This window comes from Mycteria americana, chromosome 1 (genome assembly GCF_035582795.1).
Source record: "Mycteria americana isolate JAX WOST 10 ecotype Jacksonville Zoo and Gardens chromosome 1, USCA_MyAme_1.0, whole genome shotgun sequence".
Lineage (NCBI taxonomy): Eukaryota > Metazoa > Chordata > Aves > Ciconiiformes > Ciconiidae > Mycteria > Mycteria americana.
In genome coordinates, this window is record NC_134365.1 from 124859907 (window position 1) to 124879494 (window position 19588).

The following is a 19588-nucleotide window of genomic DNA, read 5'->3' on the forward strand; positions in this document are numbered from 1 at the left end:
CCAAACACAGGGGTTTTTTTCAAACTTTAAGATTGTCAGAAGTAGGAATTCCACCATAGCCGTTGGTACAGCTTTCTAATGGATGGCCAGAAACAGGAAATCCAACATTAGTACAGCTTGGTAATGGTTATCTATCGTCACATTTCAGATTTTGCATGTCATTTTTAGTTTGAGTTTACAGCTTCAGCTAGTCAATTGGACTTTTTTGTCTGAAGAGCCCTCGCTTATCAGATTTCTGTTCCCATGTACACAGATATTTACAGCTCATTTACAGAATGTCCTGGTTTCACCTGGGATAGAGTTAATTTTCTTCCTAGTAGCTGGTATGGTGCTGTGTTTTGGATTTTAGTATGAAAATAATACTGGTAACACACTGATGTTTGAGTTGTTGCTAAGTAGTGCTTACACTGGTCAAGGACTTTTCAGCTTCCCACGCTCTGCCAGGCGCACAAGAAGCTGGGAGGAGGCACAGCCAGGACAGCTGGCCCAAGCTGGCCAAAGGGCTATTCCATACCATATGGCGTCATGCTCAGTATAGAAACTGGGGGAAGCTGGCTGGGGGCTAGCGATCGCTGCTCGGGGGCTGACTGGGTGTCAGTTGGCGGGTGGTAAGTGGTTGTATCACTTGTTTTTCTCCTGGGTTTTGTTCCTCTCTCGCTCTCTTGTTGTTTTCCTTCTCATTACAATTTATTATTAAAAAAAAAAAAGCAACAAACAAACCAACAACAGCAACAACAAAACTCATTTACATGAGTTTACTTTGGTTTCTAAGTTTTGTACTGAAACCATTACTGTATGTTGGGTACCACCTCGTGGAGAATGCATATTCCAACCTACAGTCTGCTTGTAAGCCCTCTCTATCAAGTGACCCAGAAGAAGAATGATTTCAAAGGGGGCCCTGAGCAATGACAAGCCTTTGAACAAATTAAACGGGAGATAGTTCATGCCATAGCCCTTGGGCCAGTCCGGGCAGGGCAAGATGTAAAAAATGTGCTCTACAGCACAGCCAGGGAGAATGGCCCTACCTGGAGCCGCTGGCAGGAAGCACCAGAGGACACTCGAGGTCGACCCTTAGGGTTTTGGAGTCGGGCATACAGAGGATCCGAGGCCCGCTATACTCCAACTGAGAAAGAGATATTGGCAGTGTATGAAGGGGTTTGAGCTGCTTCAGAAGTGGTTGGTACTGAAGCACAGCTCCTCCTGGCACCCCGACTGCCAGTGCAGGGCTGGATGTTCAAAGGGAGGGTCCCCTCTACACATCATGCAACTGATGCTATGTGGAGTAAGTGGGTCTCACTGATCACACAACGGGCTTGAACAGGAAACCCCAGTCACTCAGGGATCTTGGAAGTGACCATGGACTGGCCAGAAGGCAAAGATCTCAGGATATCACCAGAGGAGAGGTGACGCATGCTGAGGATGCCCCACTGTACAATAAACTACCAGCAAATGAGAAGCAATATGCCCTGTTCACTGATGGGTCCTGTCATACTGTGGGAAGGCATCAGAGGTGGAAGGCTGCTGTATGGAGTCCTATACAACAAGTTGCAGAAACTGCTGAAGGAGAAGGCTAATCAAGCCAGTTTGCAGAAGTAAAGGCCATTCAGTTGGCTATAGACACTGCTGAAAGAGAAAAGTGGCCGGTGCTCTATCTCTATACTGACTCATGGAAGATGGCAAATGCCTTGTGGGGGTGGTTGCAGCAATGGAAGCAGAGCAACTGGCAGTGCAGAGGTAAACCCATCTGGGCTGCTGCATTGGGGCAAGATATTGCCGCCTGGGTAGAGAACCTGGTTGTAAAAGTACATCTCGTAGATGCTCACGTACCCATGAGTTGGGCCACTGAAGAACATCAAAACAACCAGCAGGTGGGTCAGGCTGCTAAGATTGAAGTGGCTCAGGTGGATCTGGACTGGCAGCATAAGGGTGAATTATTTATAGCCCATGACACCTCAGGCCATCAAGGAAGACGTGCAACATTTAGATGGGCTCGTGATCGAGGGGTGGACTTGACCATGGACACTATTGCACAGGTTATCCATGAATGTGAAACATGCACTGCAATCAAGCAAGCCAAGCGGTTAAAGCCTCTCTGGTATGGAGGACAATGGCTGAAATATAAATATGGGGAGGCCTGGCAGATTGATGATATCCCACAAACCCACCAAGATAAGCTGGGGCTAAACCACAACAACCTATGATCTAATTATCACTCTTTCCTTATTAAGCTAAACAGTGTGAGCTACTTCAGAAATCCCAAATCTTATTTATTACCCAGTCATCAAGAGCTGATGTATAAAAAACTAAAGACATTCTTCTTGTCACGTCTGTGGTGTTTTGATTAAATTTGTCTTCAGGCATGATTTTGTGTTAAACCAATGCTTATTTGGTTCTTCTTCTTTCCCATTAGTTGTTACCATGTTGCCCTCCCGAATGATTCAGTCAGGTTTACTTCCTCGGAAGACAGTTCCTCTTTCTGCTGCAATGAGGCCACCCTGACTGCACAGGTTTCTGCCTACATACAAGTTGGAGCATCAAAACTGAATCCCTCAGCCCACATCACACTTGCTAGGCGTGCCTCACTTCCAGAGCCATTGCCTGTCCCTGCTCCTGTTCCTAATTCAGAAATTATTTTCTTTCAGTAACTTCCAAATTCCTCAAAAGTCCTAAAATTTGTTACGTCTCACATGAGGCTGTGATGCTAAGGCTGGTGTGCACCGTTACAAGTGAATGGCCTAGTAAGTTTGGAAGGCTGTGTGATCTGAGTTACATCACGAGGCTCAGCCCCAGGAGAGGAAGAGCACTACTTCTGCGGTCTCTGTGTTTGCCTTGGGCAGGATGTTGGTTTCCTTTTTCTTCAAGTGAACTTCCCAACAAGCATTGCCCGACCTTCTTGGGTAGCCAGATTGTCATTTTGAAAGCAGACTTGACTATTTCATGGTTTCTGTTGAGCAATCGTTAACAATTTTATCCCATACCACTCTCCTCTGTCTTTGATCAAGTGTCTCATGAGTTATTATTTACTTCCTAATAATGACTTCTGGCTGTGCAGAATTCCCCAGACCACCTTCCCACAGCTTGTTGGCCTCTGTTCACCCTCACCGCACAAAACACTGCCTCATCCCCTTGGCTGCCAAGATCACCTCCTTCCCTCCTCTCTCCATGATTTGTTCCCTCGTGCCTTGAATCTGGGATGACAGTGGTGTTCAGAAAAGGTCTTGTGCCCTTCAATTTAATATGAACTTTATCTTAATTTTAACTAGTGGATGAATTCATGGAAATGGCAAACAAAACTGCCATATACTGTGTGTATTTACTGTAAATACTTGTGCATATTTTCTAACACATTATAGAACATAACACTACCATTGCAAAATGCTTAGTGTACACAAAATGGAAAAGAAAGAAAGGGACAAGTGGACAAGAAGGAAAATGAAGGTATTTTCTTTGGAGAGAGTTGTCATACAAGGCTCCTTGGAGCTGCCTCCCGTACTCCCTGCGCTGTGCCATAGCCGCATGCATGACGGAGATTACAGCTCTCACTGGCACAGCTGCAAAATCATGGCCAAATCGGAGCTGTGATTCTATCAGTTTCATTTAATTCCATTTCTTGATTTAGGGGAAGAGAAAATGACATGAACATGACATTCCCTTCCTCTTTCTGACAAGGCAATTACACTGAATTAATCTTTCTTAAGACTTGTCTTAATTGTTTCTGGTTTTCTGCAGTACATTTGTCTGTGTTGTTGGGTTTGGGTTTTTTTCTGAAAGAACCTGCCCTTAAACTCCTGACTTAATAATTTCAGACTACTTTGAACAGCAGGTTTTGTAAAACAACAGCTATAAAATGTAACACTGTTAAGGCAATAGTTAGGTATATCTACATATTATGATTATAAATGCATATGGTCTTCAGCCAGTGAGCCTAGAAAATCTTTTAATTCAAGATTGCAGATATTTCGTCTTCTCTCAGTGCCTTTTCAAAGCATAACTTAAGCAAAACTCCTCTCTTCTGTGTCATTCCATGCTGATGGCCAGAAACTCCCTACACAGGTACAGCACTTGATAGTCCAACATTGCTGGTGAAGCTTTGAAAACCTATTAACAACCAAAACCCAAGCAGCCCAAGCCTGCTGCACCTCCTAATCACGGTCAATGCAACGGTTCCTATTGCTTTAATAGGTGTTAAATCAGGCTCACAAGGAGCAAGTTTCATTAAAAAAAACCCTCCATGCAGATATGCACTGTAAGAAGGTGTCTGTATCCCCCCTCCCCAATAAGCAAGGGCTGTCTATATGGACCAACAACACTGGCCAAGGCTGTGGAGCACTGCTCGGTGAGACAAGCCAGTTGCCAGCAGGTAGAAACGCAGTAGGGAAGGGTAGGTTCAGTACACTGAACATCTTTGAGTGAATTTAGGATTGCGTTTCCATTCAACTAGTGAGGTTGCCACACTGGGGAGGCTTGGGAGAATTTACTTAAAAGGCAATCAAATGGCACAGGAGGTGTTTTCCAGGCACAGGTGTCCCACTGTACTTTACAATCAAATAATTAATGCCCACTAAAAACTAGGAAGACCATCCCAAGTTTAGAGGTAGGTAAAAAAACATTGAGATGTTGGTGTGCATCATCCTCTGATTTAATGACTGCTATCACAGCAGAACCCAGGAGTCCTCAGCAATTAAACCCAAGGAAAAATTATAGAAAGCAGAGTAGATTTCTTTTTAAAGTCTCCAAAGAGTAACTGAAAGCATCCCCTTTGTTAAATATGTCTTAAATTTAAAGCAAGGCAAATAACCCATACTAGTAACAGACTACCTTGGGATCTTTTTGCCTTCTTGTTTCTCCCTCTTGGCAGAATGTGAGCTGATCTCATGCCTTTTAATGAGCTGTCTCCCAGTTGGAAATGGCAACTTCTACTGTTTTTCAAAAAAACCCCATGTTCAGACTGTTTTATGAAACATTCTAATCATCAGTACTTGTTCTGTAAACTGCATGGTGGAATATATTGTAAGGAAGTAATATCTTCTTGATCTGAAAAAAGAAAATCAGGATATTAACTTTTACTCTCTACCTTCTTAGTACTTTGAGCAGTTAGTCCTACGACGGGAAAGCTGGTCTGTACACAAGTGAAACAAAAGGGGGTTGATATATGATATTAGGACAATGATTTTTTGTTTCAGGATCCAAACCAGGTTAATTTGTTTCTCCCTTGTGTTTTATTGCCACCTAAATAAGTTGGGAAAAGCTGATGGCATCCCAGCACTGGACCTCTAAGATGACCTTTCAGTGTGCCAGGAGCCATGGCACATAGCTCAGCTTTCAGCCATGACTTGAAATTGCTCAGCTGGGTGGAAGGCACAAGAGGTTGCGATCGATGGCTTGTTTTGACTAGTTTCTTTCTCTCTTTGTCACACCTCTTTTCCCCAGCCGTGTGATGCAAACCCAACCAGAGCAGGCAGTCTTGGGCGAGGCCGTGGCTCCCTGCAGCACACCGCAGTGGGTGCGCAGGCTGTTGTGCTACCCGTGCTTCTGCGCCCTCGTTTCTGGGCCCCGGCTGGCTCCCTGGGCTGTGCTTTCCAGCCTGCAGGCGAGAGGCTGCCTGGGCTGCCTGCGAGGTGGGGGATGTGGTTTGCTCATCCCCAGTCTACGTATTTTTTCTGTCTCGGAGACTAACTGGGGAGCTGCGAGTCAGGCACAATGTACCTGCGTATATTCAGATGTGTGTGCGTGTACATGCCTGTATCCCATCTTTAGCATTTCACCAGTTAGCATTTTAAAAGCTCTGCTGCAAGAAATATTCCCACGTCAAATTCTGTATGAGGAAAAAAGCTCTTTTTTATATGCAGAAGTTTTTCATGGATTGGAAATTGTGGTACCCAATAATTGTAATTTCGAATCCATAGTAATTTCAATAATGATTTAAGGCATAGCTGGATATTCACTGATTTATATAATCAATCTTAAGCTTTTTTGTCCTTCATCTTTTTCTCTTTTCATTTGGAGAAGTTGATTATTATTGCATTAAAACCATTCAAATAGGTCATTTTGGAATCTTACACAGTTTTACACTAATTCATCCTTCTTTCTTGCAAACAGAATCTGTATATATACTTACTAAAATAATTACCTACTTTAACATACATTTATCCAAATACTTAATTTTTGCATTCTTAATGTACTGAGTGATATAATGTCAGTAAAAAAGAAAATTAATTTGATACTAATTTGTGCCAAGCACTTTTGATAAAGAATGGAACTCATTAAAAAATGTGGGAAGTCAATATTTCATATTTGTGATTTATTTGCTGTAGAACCTTCACTGGTACCTGTCTGCACTTAAAGTATTAAACAAAGGAAAGACTACCTGCTCCTCTCCTTGAACTTAAAAATCTCAAAGGTATTTTTCAGATGTTCTTATTGCTCAAGTAATTGGACTTCTTCACATTTTATGAATTTGCCAAGACTTTATTCTGCCGTTGGGTAAGAAAATCTTTCAACAACACTTACTGCAGTACTGAGCAGCTGCTGATTTTAATATCTTGCCACATATTCCTTTTTTTCCTCTGTTTCACGTTTTGAGGGTACTGTCAATTTTAACATGGGAAAAAGTGTCTTTTTATGAAATTATGTTGAGGTGTTAGTGCAGTAACAGCAAAGCCAGAGCATGCTGCTGCTTTTACTCTTTATGGGTCATACAGTCAGAGAGGCAAGTTTGGAAATATCAGCTCTTGGTACCACTAAAGGCAGCAAATTCTACAGATGCTTTTTTGGAGACATCTATGTTTTCAGGCTTAGTTTAAATATGATAACCTTCTCTTTGTAGTAGTTTATTAGTAATTAATATTTTTTATGGTGACATCCTTCCATCAGTGACAAATGTATTTGGTGCAATAATGCTTAAACTTCAAATACTTATAGTTAAAAGGGAAAATTCTCATACAAGTCATTATATTCATTGTTTAAATGCACCATAAGCAAATGACATATTATTCTCCCTTGGTGAGAGCCTGTAATGTATACTGCAAGGCACTTCTATGAAACGAGATGTGTAGTTCAAGCAATACTGTAATTTTTCTTCTCCTTCAAATCTCCACTGAAATTAATTAGTGCACAAACTATACAACTGTCTATCATAAGTCTTTGGGCTGGTCTGGACTGACATCTTGCACAGGTTGGTGCACTTTGGTATGTTTGCTAAGGTGTCCACGTCCATCAGTTACTGTCCCATTTCATCAGCCTGAGGGTGGCTTTGCTTTGTGGTGAGCCTGTCACACAGGGTTGACATTGCCTGCATGTCCCTCAAGCATCCAGCCAGCACAGCCGGTCCCATCCCAGGGACTGTCTCCAGTTTCCCACTTCCAAGCACCCATTCAAGGCATGCTAGGTGCTGGTAGCTGTTGTGTGGTAATAAGTGGCTGGAGTTAATTCCTATCTCCTCGCTCTCCCCGCATGCGCATTTGGCACAGGCGAGTGTCTAGAAGCACCCGGTGGCACCAGCCACTGCACTTGACGCTGCTGTATAAGAATCCCATAGTTTCTGGTGGGAAGCCCCATGATTACCCAAGCCTGCAAAAAGTCTGTGACTAGCGAGGCTCCCGACGCTGTGCTGCCTGCAGAAACACTTATGAGTTGTGTCTCATCCCCAAAAAACAAGAAAGAAGCAGCAGCTTTCCGATACTCCAGTGCAGTACAGCACTGCTGAATCCAAGGCACTGCACAAGGCTTCTGTGCCTTTAGTGATGATTGATTTGGTCCATCATCCTGGAGAACATGTGACATAGTAAGTCTGTGTGCAGCTTCCTGTGATGATTTAGGAAGCTGTTTCCCCTCAGTGGTCTTTGGTGAGACTGAAGCAGAAGGATTTGTGTGTAGGACAGTGAACTTTGTCACGCAGCTTCTCACTAGTATCTTTTCCATTCTTCAAGGGATAATTTGATGAATCCTGACTTATAAATAGGGCTATATAAAAAAGGTCTCCGTTCTTAGACCATATGCCTTGTGGGTGTGTTAGGGAAGAGAAGCATCCTTTGCTTCTTGCAGTGCCTTTATTGGTCTCTCCTGGCAAATGTCAAATGCCATGTCAAATCTACAACTTCCAGCCTCCCTTCTGGAGTGCTAATACACAGAGATCTTCTAGAAGATCTGCAAATACCCACTGATCCTTTTGATTAGATTCACTCTGTAATGCAGAGCTATTTCCTGGGATGGTTTCAGCTGGCCTTCTGTTCTCCTCTGCCTGGCCCCTTTCTCTCATAGTGATTCACATGGTGTTACTAGTGAAGTCAACTCTTAGTCATAATGCTACTCTACTCAAAACCTCTTGCCTATACAGTGCTTTGGACTTGCTCGGTTTGAGCTCTGAAATGTTAACTTTGTCTTTACCACCAGATTATCTACAGCAAGCATATTAGAAACAAGTTATCTGGATGTATTATTTTTCCTGTCCCACCAAGGATGGTTAGGACTATTTCCCCAAACTCAGCCTCTGGTTTACAATGGGAAGTGCTTCTTCCATGAATCCTTTAATTACTGACTTATATATGATTTTACAGAGGTGTAAGTCTTACTGCGAAGTCAGTTATAGTTCCTGCACTTGGATTAATAGATACACTATTTCTAACCAAAAAAATTTTTGCATAAGGAGCACTTTCTAATCTAGACTCCAGATTATCAGTCCCACATTTATTTTGCTATAACGATCTCTTCATTCTCAGTGTATATATGGGAGCAAGCACAATGATAACAGGCTTTTGCAGCCCCAATCTCCCTACTGAAACCTGTGAAGCACCTGTTGTCCATTTTCTTTGCAGCACATTTTCTTACTTGGGCATTTGATTACTGTGCATTACACTTAACCAGCACTTCATGAATCCCTGGTTCTTTCAAATACAGGTTTTTTTTCATCTGACAGCAGAGACAGTCTGCTTCATATGATGATCCACTTGGATCTGCCTCAGAGACTCCCTATCAGTAATTGCTGGTTTTCTCTTCTGACACAAATGCATCCAAACATTTCTTCCCAACTGCAGATATGCTAAAGTACTGCTGATGACACAAAATCTGCCGTACCTTACTCTCATTTCCATTTCTGGCAAATCCAGGCAGTAACATGACTGCAAAACTGGCATTTCTCAGAACCTGTGGTTTGTGAATGTAGATTTTGAAGCAACGATACATCAGCCATGGGATTTCTAAGGCTGTGTGAATTATAAATGCTTTTCGTGCTCTTGGGGGGCGGGAAGGGGATGTCCACTGGCTCCTTTCTCTTCTCTTCTCTTCTCTCCTTAGCTTCAGAAATGTGGCAATTACATTGAAATCTGCAATAAAAAATGGTATGTACTCTAAACTGCACAACAATTCACCAGTATTATGTAAACCAGAGCATCAGTAACAGATGTACAGACCAAACAGATACCGTGACATTCAATTTTCATTTCAGTGATGTCTTGGGAAAATTACTCATGTGGAAAGATTAACACGTACAGAAAGACTACAAAACCATACAAATAAGCCTGTCTAATAGAAATGTTGCCACAACCTTGCATACTAGTTCCCACCTGGGTTTAGGGGCTTATCTAATACCCTTAGCCTACGACATTAATTGATAGCACAAACAGGGTCTGGTTTTCCTCTTGGGTATATTGTTGTGATGCCAGTCTGCATCTGCTAGCATCACCAAACCACACCTGAGAAACGAAGGACTCAGGTCCATAGATCAGGGATTGTATACAATGATGACAGATAATATTGGACAATCTTCTCTGGCTTCATTCATACATTAATAAATCAATGGAGATTTATATTATGATACATACAGCTGCACCACTAAATCCTTGTCCTTTTAAAACCATGTTTATTGAGTTTTAGGCTGGCAAAGCCACGGATTACTCCAGAAAAGCATTTTGAAGTATATCAAAACTATAGTGGGAAAGCATATCCCCTTCCATCTAACAGCAGCTTACTGAATTGCAAACACTTCCAAACCCAGGAAAATGCAACTTCTTCCACACAGAGGTAGGAAATCAAGTTTTCATCTATATTAGGGATCTGGCACATTGCAGTCTTTTATCTTTTCATGTTTTACATGTTTATACATAACAGGGCAGCCTGCCAGCAGCTCCAGCCAAAAACAGCAGCAACGGCTTAGCTCTGAGTGGGCAGGTTTTTGCTGGAGCAGCGCATGAAAAAGGTATGTTGGTTTGTCAACATTCAGCTCTAAGCACAGAGGCACTGCCTACGGTGCTGATCACCATTAAAAACATAACAAAACTGCACGGTATGCGAGTGCCACTACATCTAGAAAGCAAGGTACTGCGGTTGACAGAGAAGCTCTCCTAATGCAGTCCTGAAGCTGAAGAATCTCATTTGCATTCACATTTTGGCCCCCATCCACCATTCCGGCAATGCAAAGGAAAATCAATTGACTAAGCTTCCAAAATTGCTTTAAAGACTCTTTATGTCAAATCAGTTTCCTACAGAAATTATCAGAAAATTCAGAATTAACAATCCCCAGTAAACTCAGCTCTGTCTCCTTGATCCTATTCGTTAAGTGGGGTTTTCATTACCCCATCCTACTTCTTTGTACAGAGGTGTTCTATAGATCAACTGGACCAGTCTTTTTCACACTTGGTCTGGGAACCATGCATGATTCAGAAGCTGTCAGAAAGTGGTTGATGGAACAGGCCACCAAAACTCAGTATCAAACATACATGCAGCTTTCCATGCATACAAGCAAGAAAATAAGCAAGTTCATGAAAGGAAACCTAGTAAAGAGATACTCAAAGCTGAACCTAAGGCTTCCTCTTTGTAAATGAAAACCAGTGTGGGTGCATTACAAGAAAAGATCCCTTAATTTTATCTGAGGTGGCTATGTAGCCCTTGGATCAGATGAAAGAGCATTGGGCTAAGTGATCTCTAGGGTCCCTTCCAGACCCACACTTCTGCAGCCACACAACACAGCATGTGCTGGGTTCATTTCACCCAACCCTCAACATCTACAGGACAGACGTTCACACGGAGCTGGGGTCTCTGTGTTATCAGTGGGAAACAGGCCTTGCTAGGAGAACAAGCCTTGCTCTGGCTTTTGAGGTTGAAAATATACTGTTACGAGAGGGGTTAAATCAAAGTAGCATTTATCCAACATTTCCTCAGATCTAATTATGTATATGACTGTGATCCTGCTTTCCTTGTACAGAAAAAACTCCCACTAACATTAATGGGTATTTTTTCCTTAAGAAGATGCACAAGATACAGCCCTTCGATTACAGGGAAAAAATGCAATTTCAGTATAAGTCAAGAGTGTTTGGTTCAGTTCCGAGTGCCTTGTGAGAAGAACAGAACTAAAATTGACCTCAGGGCATCTGAAGATAATGGATGCAATTTCAAGAGAAAGTATAGGGATCTGTAGTTACAACAAAATGTGTATTGTGTGTTTGTATTGTGTGAGGTTTTGTTCTTTGCTTAGCACCATGACCTATTTCTCAGCACCATGTGATTTTCATATTGGAAGACTCTTCTGTAAAGAAGTAGAATTAATTTTCCAGTGGAAAAGATACAAATCTGATTTTCCTTAGTTCTACTGAATAAAATAGTATAATGTTGCATTTCTTTTTATTTGTTTGATTTAAACTTCATAACCCTTTTGAAAGATACGTATGTGTAAAGCATATGCACATACTTATCTGTTGTTGCCAGTATGTAGTTTCATTAAGTTTTTATTCAAAAAATGTACAAGGCATCAGGAAAATCCAAATTAAATTACACTTGGATTTAATACGATTTAAAGTTCATCTCCCACCACAAAGGCAGTTAAGCATTTACTTAGGCATCTAAAGTACACGAAGGGAATTTAAGCCACCTTCCACCTCACTCTGGTGCCTAAGTTTTCTGCTTAAATTTTGCTTAGCTGCCTGAAGTTTTTTCAGCTATGCACATGGAGATGAAAATCTAGGGATGCCACTTCTGGCTAAAATGATCTGGCATTCCTAAAATAGGAATTCCTGTGTCCTGGTCTCATAAGCAACCCTGTCTATGAGACTTGCTCAGTTCATTCCTAATGGAGACCAGCACTAGACCTGAAAGAAGACAGAAAAAAAATCAAGCTGTAATGGAGACATCTGGAAGGGAACTGTTTATACAAACTCAATGGCTTTTGAAAAGCTGGCCCCTTAAAGTATGCACAGTTAGGCACTCCAAATCAGCAGTCCCTTCTGAAATGCTTGCTATATATGTATTTTTAGCTTGTGACTTCTTTATTTCTAGTAATATTTCTTCTAACACACTGGAAGTATTCGTAATCATGGTGATAGGACTTTTTTTAATGCTTGTATAACTCAAAAGTGACCAAATGAAAACTGACTACACTTTCCCAAAGGAAAAAAAATGTTTTATGAGTTGAGAAATTTCAGCTCTCACAGTAATTAATTTTCAAGTAATTGTTAGAAAGCTGTGTTCATAGTACAGGTTTCTGTTCATTTGTCAAAACCAACAGCGCAACACTACTGAGGACACAACAGAGCCAAGAATACTGCAGAAATGATTATAAAGGAAATGTTGAACATTTGGTAAGCTAAGAGGATATTCAGTTAGGTTGGATTTAAAGTATTAACCTCTTCGGAAGATGAATTCTGGCTTTCTGTATCTTTTGTATCACATGCACATTAATGCATTGTGTCTGCATGGCTTTTTTTTAAGACCACAAATTATTTAGGAATTTGAGCTTCTACTTAGGATAGGGTGTGTCAGCACTAGAAAAGAACAGTGTTGTTGCTAGGTCATGCTTTCACTTATGTATGTGCCCAGTGCTGTGTATCTGCACTTGCCGGAGCGCCCCCAAATTTTCAAGTACAGATGAGACCCGATTTGGCATCTGCTTCAAGTCTCCTTGACCTTTCAGCAGCTGACGTACCACAGCTTGTGCAGTACCTGCTGTACAAAACTGCAAATGGTCGCTGGCTTCTGCTCACTCCAGAAGTTACTCAGGGCTTCACTGCAGTTGACGGGAAGTAATGAGGAGCTGCCTTTGGACCAAGGTGTTGAACATGACTCAGACACAGCTCAGAATTGAAAACCAACACAGAAGTATCCTCCAGTGATTTCTAACTAACAGTTTGAGAAACCAGAATGAGATTTGGGGAGGGGGGGCGATAGTAGGTGCAATGAGTACAAAACGGATACACTTCAAAAACTAAGAGAACTGAACCCCCATTAATGTTGAAAAGAGAGTCTCTTCAGGTGGAGAGAAACTCTGCTTCTCCTAATTACATTCACATTCTCAGAAAAATTGACAAGTGAAGCTCAATGTAAGAGACTTTCTTTCCAGCAGGCCCTGCAGACCTGTTGGGGTGATCTGAAATAGCTGCTTGCCTGGTGCTCTTAAGTAGATTTCAACCGCTTTGATATGTTAAGTGTTTTTTGCTCAATAGAAAAGGCCAGTAGTGCTCTGTTTGAAATCTTGCTTTGTGCACATAACAAACATTGCTTCTGTGGAACAGCTCATTTTAAGCCTGGGGATGATAACGGATGAACATCAGGATGGTTCCTCTCAGTTTCATTCCAGAGGTACTGGTCAGCACTTCACAGAGCTCTTACTAGCTGAGAAAGAGAAGATGCTTTTTGCCAGTAAGATGTCAGAACAGAGCTGAGCAGGAAGGTGGAAATGAATTTCTTGGCAAACTTTATAGGTGCTACCTTTTGGGATTTTTTTTCATGCTGTTTCTGTATTCACCATTTTTTTTCCCAAACTTTAAATGTATTTTCTTTTCTTTCTCTTTTTCTTCTGCATCTGTCGCATGCTAAAATACCCCATGAATGCACCACCCTTTCAGATTTTAGTTTTGATCATTTGATTGGTACGTGCACAACACTCTCAGTGGATACTATAAGCATGTAAGCACTGCGAAGTAGGACTGCCAGTATATATAAAAAATAGGGAATTTATACTTTGCTGTAGTTAAAATTCAGGCAGACCAGAAACGGGTCAGGCAAGCTTAACAGTCTTCCTGTTAGTGATACAATCTGAAAACTCTTCTGACTGAAGAAATTACGTCATGGACTGTTTCTGCAATCAAACTGTCATAAGCTACTTCTATTAGATCATTTCCTTGAATGAGCTATTTCTTACTTGGAAACAGACTTGTGAGGTATACTAAAAGCTCACACAGAGAAAAAATAGAAGCTGTACTCCATGTACATCCTCGTACAAATCCAGAAGTTGCAGAAAAATAAGCTGCAAATACCTGTGTACTACCAGCGTGGGAAATGAAGACAAACAGGAGGCTCAGCACTGGGACCTTTAGAGGAAAGCTTAAATTGCCTTTGTCCTGTCTCAGTTCTGAGCTACGTGAGGCACTGAAATCACCTGCAGTGTTCTCCAGGGAGCCACGGAGGCTGTTGTAATTTATGGCAGCCTACTATAAAGCCACATCAGCATAGGAAACTGGCCAAAGATTTTGTGATTCGCCAAGCCGGCATGGGCTGAGCAGCATTAGATAAGGCTGATCAGAACTGCCAGTAAGAGGCTGTGCTGGAGAAGATAAGAGGGAGAAGAAAAAGCAGCATACGCACCTGACTTAGGGCAGAATCTCTGCCTCGTACTAGAACTCACATACAACTGGAAACCAGTAGCGAGTTCTGCAATGATAGTAAAAGCGCAGCAATTAAGCGATTTAATGGCACTTCAAGTAAACACAGAACAGAAGTATTTAGATATTACTTATGTGTACTTTAGAAAAGTAGGTCAGGTTATGATGTTCTGAATGTCACATACTGCAGGCGAAAGAGGGGAACATTTAGAACCTAAATAACTGTTAAAACCACTTCTTTTTACAGGTGTTTCATAACTGCTGAGGGTAGTATTTGCTTTACTGTGATGATTCAGAGAGCACTATGACCACTGTCTTTCCATGTCATTCCATGTCTTTCCATGTCATTCCACTGTCTTTCCATGTCTTTCCAGTGACATCCACCATGTCACTGCCTAACACTAGTCTCCTCAAAATCCATACTCTGGAGCCAAATAAAAGTAACTGATTTTCAGAGGTAATGAACATACGCAATCTTGAACAAAAAGCTTTGAGAGTTGCAAGCAAGCTCTCATCATCTTGAAAAGTAAAACCAGTTATTTAGCGTCATCAGTAAGGTGTTTGAAGACTAACGCCAGATACTGGTATTTGAAAATGTTCTTCCAATTTTGAAGATTTTATTTAAAAGATCCGTAACTTCCAAGCTTTGACACTTCCTCATACTGCACCCAAGAGAGGAGAGGAAGATCTCCCTACCTCTACTCATTATCGCCAGTGAAAGCCTCACCGAGTTGAATTTCTCAGGCCAGGACAAATGCAGCTGCTGCAGCCCCTGCATGGAGTCCTGTCACACCCTGAGGAGAACGACTAAGATTCCAAACAAAAACGTCATCTTTCAAGACTTATTCTGAAAAACGGACCGAATTTGTATTCCCTTGGAGATGTTCTCACCTGCTTCTTTATGGCACATGGAGGAACACAAAGATATTGTCAGTCTAGGGCGATACATTTGTTGAAGATCAAATAACCTAGGTGAGATCCTGCTCCTTCCATGAAGAGCTTCCATCGAGTCCAGTCCTTGGCAGGGCATCCGATTTACTGCATGTGGAGGGCCACTCCTACAGCCGAGAGCCCCCGCTTTACCGCCCTTTTCTTCATTCGGACCTGGGATTGTGTCTTTATTTATTAATAGCGTTACGTACCGGTTTCCTGCGCTACTGAGAATTTCCGTTACTGATTCCTCCGGGTGCCATCTTCGCGTTCCTTCCACACAGATCCCCCCACCCTGTGCACGTACCCGAGAGCTTCCCTTACACCTCCCCGGCGGCCGCCCGCCCGCTCCCAGCCCCGGGGGGCGGCGGGCCCAGGCCCGCGGGCGGGGGAGGCCCCCGCACCTCCCTGCCGCGGCGGTCGTGGGACGCGGTGCCGGGCAGGCGGGAGGACGCGGACTGCTCTACCTGCGGGCAGCCAGCGGGAAAGCGAGCCATGGCTCCGGTGAGCGGCCGTGCCCGAGAGAGGCGGCTCCCTCTCCTCACGGAGGGGCCGGGGGCAGTCGCCGCCGCCGCTCCCTGAGGCGGCGGAGCGGGCTTTCACCGGCGGGGAGCGGCGTTTCCCCTCCCCGGGCCGGGCGATCGCCCCACACCCGCCGGCGGGGCACACCGGCCCCCTCCCCCCCTCCCGCGCCAACGGCCGCCGCAGGAGCGGGGCCGCGGTGAGGGGCGCCGCGGGCGGGAGCGGCGGCGCCCCCTGGCGGCCGCCCCGCGGTGGGGGACGCAGGCGGCGGCTGGGCGCGGGGCGGGCGGCTCCGCCGCATGGCGTCCCGCCGCGGTGCGGCGAGAGGGGTCGGCGAGGATCCCACCGCGCTGGCCGGGGCGGGGCGGGGCGAGGCGGGGCCGGGCCGGGCCAGGCGGGAGGAGCAGCGGCGGCCGCTGCCGCCCCCGCTATCTGACCCGACCTTCCCCCCTCCTCCTTTGCCGCCCGGCTCTCCTGCCCCCAGCGGTCCGGGAGGAACTGAACCATCGCTGCACAGGAAGTAGCGGCTGCGGGGAGCAGTGGCGGCGACAGCTGGGGCTGCCGCACTCAATGAGCGAGGCTCCCGCAGCCGCCGCCGCCCGCCCCGCTCGCCCCTTCCCCGCCTCCCGAGGGCAGCGGCGCCGAGCCAGCCCGCCGCCGCCGCCGGGGGGGCACCGCGGACAGCAGCAAGCGGAGGCGGGCAAGGCCGCCCGCCCCGGGGCTGGAGGCTGAGGCGGGCAGAGGCAGCTCCGGCTTTTCCCGAGGAGGCGGCGGCGCGGACTGCAGGTTGGTGCCGCTCCGCCGGCGCTGCGTGGGTGCCGGGCTGCGGGGGGAAGGCGGGCGGCGGACCCTGCCCGCGCCGCGCCGTGCCGTGCCGTGCCGGCCCCTCCGCGGCCGGGGCAGCGCCCCCGCCTCGGCGCTCCCGCACGCTGCCGGCGCGGGCGGCGGCGGCTCCGCCGGGCGCCCCTTTCGAAAGGCCCCAGCGCGCCGCCCCCCGCTGCGGCGGGGACAGGAGGAGCCGCGCCGGGCCCGGCTCGGTCCGGCGGCCGCGGTGCCGGTGCCGTGGGCAGGCGCAGCCCTTTGTGCGCCGGCGGGAGGAGGGGGCGGCCGGCCGGGCCCGGCGGCGGGGGATACCCGGGGCGGGGGGGGATGGCGGCGGTGCGGGGAAAGGCACAATGGTCCCGCCGGCGCGGCCGGGCCCCGGCTGAAATGCATCCTCTCCTCCCGGGTGAGATGGACGCCCTCCCGGGGGGTGCGGAGGGAAGGAGGCGCAGGCTGGCGGCTCGCTGCTGGGAGGATGGCAACGGGGCTCTCCGCCGCGCCTGTGGCGGGGGAGAGAGGAAGGATGGACGAAAAGTGGGAGAGCGGTTTAAAACAAAAAAAAAAGGCAGAAGGAAAGCCCCATGCCGAAGAGCCAGGCTGTACCTGGGTGCACGGCTCGGCAGTGCAAAATGGAGAAGAGCAAACCCTATTGATCTGAGAGCGGCAACCAAATAGGATGCTGTTGTGCCTGGATTCTGTTCAGATGATGCTGGTGGATTTATAAGCTGCTAACCTAATGTGTAGGCATCTAAATCAATAACCACATTGATTATCCCCTTATGGCTTTTAATACACTGTATTCTAAGGGAACTTTTGTGTTGAGACTGAGTGTACCTATTTGATGCCTCACTTGTATATTCTTCCTCTCCCAATATTTTTTCCTCCTTGAATCTTCATCTCCCCTCCTTGATGAGGCAGAGAGCAGGTGTGGAACAAGAAAGGAAAGTGACGGAGTTTGCACTAATCTTGCTGCTCCTTCTTCAAAGCACTAATAATCTCACTAGCTTATCCTGTTATCAAACTCATTAATTTCAAGTCCAAAATGAACTTCATGGCCTTTCCTCCTCTCCCGCTCTAGGGAAAGTAGGCTAGAGTCCAAGATCGCATGTTTGCCATCAGTGAATTGCTGATACGTACAAGCATGTTTGGGAGTAAAGCGGTAAGCTCTCCACTTGTCTTGGCAGTGTTTCTTTTGCGGTGACGCTCTTCACTTGAGGCTCTTTGCTTGAACTACAGGTCGTTTGGGTGAAGTTCAACATAATCACAGATAGGTATGTGTAATTTTTTTTTTTTCCAAGCTTGATTCTGAAAGCGGTAAAGCCTGTACAGTTTCCATTCATTTTCTTTCAAGACTGCAGCAGTATATGAGATGATGAAGTTAAACGGAGTTGTTGTTGTAACCTGCACTGAACCTGCTTTGCTGCGGTGAGCGCTGGGCTGTTACAGAGCTCCTTGTGCTGTGAGGATTTTAAACATAAATGTTCTGGTCTTTCCTGTAACTTTCACAGGAGCCTTGGCTTTTGGTTCCCTTCTGTGTACTCTAGTCTTCTTCCCCTATACGTCTATTGTTACTGAACCCTCGCATTTAAAGTTATGTGCATTACATTCAATACCTTTTTTCAACCTTTTTTAAGGGCAATCTTATGTACTCTAAAGTCTCATTATCCCTTTTGCTCTTAATTCCCACCTTTACCTCTCCACCCCTATACACACACTTAATTGGAGAAAGCAGGATAGGGAACAGTTGGTCTCCAAATATAGCTTGAATTCAACAAGCACAGGAAAAACACCTGACCAAATTGTCCCCACCGAGCACGATTAAAATGGCAGGACCACTTATGAAAACTTTGTACTGCGGTTTAACAATACAGTGCAGATAGCTTAGTCGAGGGTGTGCGAGTTCTACCTGACAAGAACTGAAATCAGAATGGGCTTGAGTTGAGCTATGTTAGAGAGAAATAAGGACGCTATTTCCTCTTCCCGGTGTGGTTTCTTTTATCTCTGAAGAGATGCATTAAGAAACAGGACAAAATTCCTCTTACAATTACAGGGAACTCTACTAGCACAAAGTGTATGTTCTTTTCCCAGCCAGAGCCAAAGTTTTCTGCCCTGTGTTAATCTTCTTATAAAATGAAACTATTGCATAGTCCCGTGCTAGCTTCTTTTTTTTTTTTTCTTTCTGCCTTTGCAGAAAGACACATTGTTTTCAAATCCTAAATGGTGTTTTGTTTGCTTGCAAAACTATTACGGAATAATTGGATTTGAGGCTTACATTTTGTGGGGAACCGGTGTGAATAAAGTATTGCTGTTAAGTGTAATGAGTTCACCTATGCTAAATTTATGATAGCCATAAATTATGGTAGGCTGCTTCTATGCTTTATGCAAATACAAAAAAACCCCAAGAAAGGTTGCATTCAGTCTTGTTCCTTTGGCTTATGAGAACATAATTCTTGATAGGAATGGCCAAGATACTGACAAAGAAATGTAATTATCATCTGTAATGGCTAAAAATGTCCTGTTCTTTCAGTGGGTTTTTTTAGTGTTAATACGGAGTGTTGGTGCATGCGTATTAGTCTGTTTATAGTCAGTGCCTGAACAAAGAATGGGTGAGTAGGCAATCGGTACTTTGAGTATTACAAGATAAAGAACAAAAGAAATTACAAAAAGCAAAGGGAACCCAAAATTTTGTTGTATCTCAGACTGTTCCACCACCTTCTGGTGCTGAGGCC

General features: G+C 44.9%; 1 protein-coding gene across 9 annotated transcripts in view; it reads left to right on the forward strand.

The window, feature by feature from the left end:
• Positions 1-16443: 16443 nt before the first annotated feature.
• Positions 16444-19588, forward strand: part of AGPAT3 (1-acylglycerol-3-phosphate O-acyltransferase 3) — a 107549-nt gene continuing 104404 nt past the window's right edge. For 7 of the 9 annotated variants that reach the window (XM_075519749.1, XM_075519684.1, XM_075519713.1 and 4 more), the window contains exon 1: positions 16444-16823. The gene's annotated coding sequence lies outside the window, so the exon portion shown is untranslated. Of the gene's footprint in view, positions 16824-18043; positions 18131-19588 lie in introns of all 9 variants that reach the window. The other 2 variants (XM_075519721.1, XM_075519740.1) reach the window with 1 other exon arrangement.